The 4,109-nt window shown below is 46.7% G+C and overlaps 1 non-coding gene across 1 annotated transcript; it reads right to left on the bottom strand.

Annotated features, from left to right (window-relative positions):
• Positions 1–215: 215 nt before the first annotated feature.
• On the bottom strand, positions 216–287 carry trnag-ucc (transfer RNA glycine (anticodon UCC)). Its single transcript has one exon. It is a non-coding gene; the product is annotated as a tRNA-Gly (tRNA).
• Between the last annotated feature and the right edge of the window lie 3,822 nt (positions 288–4,109).

Here is a 4,109-nt window from a genome sequence, read left to right as displayed (position 1 = left end):
TTTCCCTTCCTCACTCTCATTCGACCCTTCGTAACTCAATATTTCCAGCATGTTTTTCCTCTTTTCCTTCTTTCGGGAAAAGAAATGAAGGTTGAAAACATTTTACTATAATGACACCCTATTATGTTTTGGAAACAATATCCAACTGAACTGCATCAAATTCGATTGTAAACTTCAGAGTTCCTGATGGAAATAAAATAATAAGAGCACTTAATTGCGATGGCCGGGAATCGAACCCGGGTCAACTGCTTGGAAGGCAGCTATGCTCACCACTATACCACCATCGCTGAAAATAATCGACAATAAAATAGTTCCCAAACATCAGATCCTGAACAGACACTGCAGGCTGTTGGATTTTGTTCTTCATTTTCACTGGTTTCTGACGGATCCTTTCTCGCTCTGTTGCAGTTCCTGTTTCCGCCCAGTCGATTTCACCAACCCCCAATCAATGGAAATTCCACACCAGCCAGTAATTCTTCACCTGATATCGGACTGAAGAGACAGTCGATACCTGCAATACTTGACCAGCTGGAAATACATTTTACCACAGCTCACATCAGCCTTTGAGTAAAGTTAAATAATTCCATTAAATCATTACAGAGACCTGACTACCAACTGGGCAGGAATGGCACCTTAATATTCAAGTCTATAAGATCTTTAGAAAGGACAGGGAAATAGGGAAAGGAGGAGGAGCAGCAATATTACTAAAGGACAATATTACAGCAGTTCAAAGATAGAATATCAGTGAGGATGAGCGGGCAGTGCAAACACTCTGAGAGAGACCCATCACAAGTGCCCCCGCTGTACTCCTCCAGAAGGTATAAGAAGGGCGAGTGCGGGAGGATTTCTTCATTCTTTGTGAAAGTGTTTGTGAGATTGTGGAAATGTCTGGAAGAGGAAAAACCGGCGGTAAAGCTCGGTCCAAGGCCAATTCTTGCTCATCCCGGGGCGGACTGCTTTTCCCTGTTACCTGTGTTCACAGGCTCCTGCGAAAGGGGAACTATGCTGAACGTGTGGGTGCCGGAGCCCCGGTCTTCCTGGCTGCTGTGCATCGAGTATCTGACGGCTGAAATCCTCGAGCTGGCCGGCATCGCGGCCCGGGACAAACAAGAAGACCCGCATCATTGGAAGACAGGGCAAATATGTGAGGGCAAGGCTGGATGGCATCTATTTTAATGCAAGGAGTCTTGCGAATAAGGTGGATGAACTGAAGGTGTTGATAAACACATGGGAGTATGATATTGTTGCTGTCACAGAGACATGGTTGAGGGAGGGGCAAGACTGGCAGCTCAATATTCCGGGGGACAGAATCTTCAGGCGAGACAGAGGGGGAGGTATAAGAGGAGGGGGGTCGCAATATTAATTAAAGAATCAATTACTGCCATAAGGAGGGATGATATATGAGCAGGTTCCTCTAATGAGGCCATATGGGTGGAGCATAAAAACAAAAAGGGGGCAAGCACTTCGATGGGAGTGTACTATAGGCCCCCAAACAGTCAGGGGGAGATAGAGGAACAGATTTGCAGGCAAATCTCAGAAAATTGTGCAAATAACAGGGTAATAATAGTGGGGGAATTCAACTTCCCCAATATTAACTGGGATACTCAGAGTGTAAAAGCCTTAGAGGGTACAACATTCTCAACGTGCATCCAGGAGAGCTTTTTGAGCCAGCATGTAGAAAGTCCAACAAGAGAGGGGGCGCTACTGGACCTAATTCTAGGGAATGTGGCCGGCCAAGTGGAAGAAGTGCTCGTCGGTGAGCACTTTGGTGACAGTGACCATAATTCGGTGAGATTTAAGGTGGTCATGGAAAAGGATAGGGAGGGGCCGGAAATAAAGGTTCTAAATTGGGGGAAGGCCGATTTTAATAGGATAAGGCAGGATCTTGCCAAAATGGACTGGGATCAGCTGCTTGTAGGAAAATCCGCATCGGAGCAATGGGAGTCTTTCAGAAGGGAGATTGAGACCATACAATGGCAACATGTTCCCGTAAAGGTCAAGGGTGGTTCCAAGAATTCCAGGGAACCTTGGATGTCAGGGGATATACGAGAATGGATTAGGAAAAAAAGGAGGGCTTTTGGCAGATACAAAAGGCGAAAGACGGAGGAAGCCCTGGAGAAGTACAAAAAGTGCAGAGGGATACTTAAAAAAGAAATTAGGAGATCAAGGAGGGGCCATGAAATAACACTGGCGAGCAAAATAAAGGAAAATCCTAAGATATTTTATCAGTATATTAAGGCTAAGAGGATGAATAGGGAAAAAATCGGGCTCATTAGGGACAAAAATGGCAATCTGTGTGTGGAGCCGGAAGATGTAGGAGGGGTTCTAAATGATTTTTTTGCATCTGTTTTCACTCTGGAGAAGGACGATGTAGACATAGAAATACGGCAGGGAGACTGTGATATACTCGAACATATTAACATCGAGCGGGAGGAGGTATTGGCGGTTTTAGCAGGCCTAAAAATGGATAAATCCCCAGGCCCGGACGAAATGTATCCCAGGCTACTGTGTGAGGCAAAGGAGGAGATTGCGGGGGCTATAACACATATATTCAGAACCTCTCTGGCCACAGGGGATGTACCAGAGGACTGGAGAACAGATAATGTAGTACCATTATTCAAGAAGGGGAGCAGGGAAAAACCGGGGAACTACAGGCCAGTGAGCCTAACATTAGTGGTAGGAAAATTATTGGGGAAAATTCTGAAAGACAAAATTAGTCTCCACTTGGAGAAGCAAGGATCAATCAGGGATAGTCAACATGGCTTTGTCAAGGGAATATCATGTCTGACTAATTTGATTGAATTTTTTGAGGGGTTGACGAGGCGTGTGGATGAGGGTAACGCAGTGGATGTGGTCTACATGGATTTCAGTAAGGCCTTCGATAAAGTCCCCCACAGGAGACTGGTCAAGAAGGTACGAGCCCATGGAATCCAGGGTGCCTTGGCACTTTGGATACAAAACTGGCTTAGTGGCAGAAGGCAGAGGGTGATGGTCGAAGGTTGTTTTTGTGACTGGAAGCCTGTGGCCAGTGGGGTACCACAGGGATCGGTGCTGGGTCCCTTGCTGTTTGTGGTCTACATTAATGAATTGGATATGAATGTAAAAGGTACGATCAGTAAGTTCGCTGATGATACAAAGATTGGTAGGGTGGTAAATAGCGAGGAGGATAGCCTCAGTCTGCAGGACGATATAGATGGGTTGGTCAGATGGGCGGAACAGTGGCAAATGGAATTTAACCCGGAAAAGTGCGAGGTGATGCACTTTGGAGGGACTAACAAGGCAAGGGAATACACAATGAATGGGAGAACCGTAGGCAAGACAGAGGGTCAGAGGGATCTTGGTGTGCAAGTTCACAGATCCCTGAAGGCGGCGGAACAGGTAGATAAGGTGGTAAAGAAGGCATATGGGATACTTGCCTTTATTAGCCGAGGCATAGAATATAAGAGCAAGGAGGTTATGATGGAGCTGTATAAAACACTTGTTAGGCCACAGCTGGAGTACTGTGTGCATTTCTGGTCGCCACACTACAGGAAGGATGTGATCGCTTTGGAGAGGGTGCAGAGGAGATTCACCAGGATGTTACCAGGGCTGGAGCGCTTCAGCTATGAAGAGAGACTGGGAAGATTGGGTTTGTTTTACTTTGAGCAGAGGAGGCTGAGGGGGGACATGATTGAGGTGTACAAAATTATGAGGGGCACAGATAGGATGGATACTAAGGAGATTTTTCCCTTCGTTGAGGGTTCTATAACAAGGGGACATAGATTCAAGGTAAAAGGCGGGAGAGTTAGAGGGGATTTGAGAAAGAACTTTTTCACCCAGAGGGTGGTTGGAGTCTGGAACTCACTGCCTGAAAGGGTTGTGGAGGCAGGAACCCTCACAACATTCAAGAAGCATTTGGATGAGCATTGAAATGCCACAGCATACAAGGCTACGGACCAAATGCTGGAATATGGGATTAGAGTAGACAGGGCTTGATGGCCGGCGCGGACTCGATGGGCCGAAGGGCCTCTATCCGTGCTGTATAACTCTATGACTCTATGACTCTATCCCCAGACACCTGCAGCTCGCCATCCGCAACGACGAGGAGCTCAACAAGCTGCTGGGACGGG

The sequence above is a fragment of the Heptranchias perlo genome, unplaced genomic scaffold (assembly GCF_035084215.1).
Source record: "Heptranchias perlo isolate sHepPer1 unplaced genomic scaffold, sHepPer1.hap1 HAP1_SCAFFOLD_50, whole genome shotgun sequence".
Classification (NCBI taxonomy): domain Eukaryota; kingdom Metazoa; phylum Chordata; class Chondrichthyes; order Hexanchiformes; family Hexanchidae; genus Heptranchias; species Heptranchias perlo.
The sequence above is the reverse complement of the archived record's forward strand: the minus strand, read 5'-3'. Positions and strand labels throughout refer to the sequence as shown.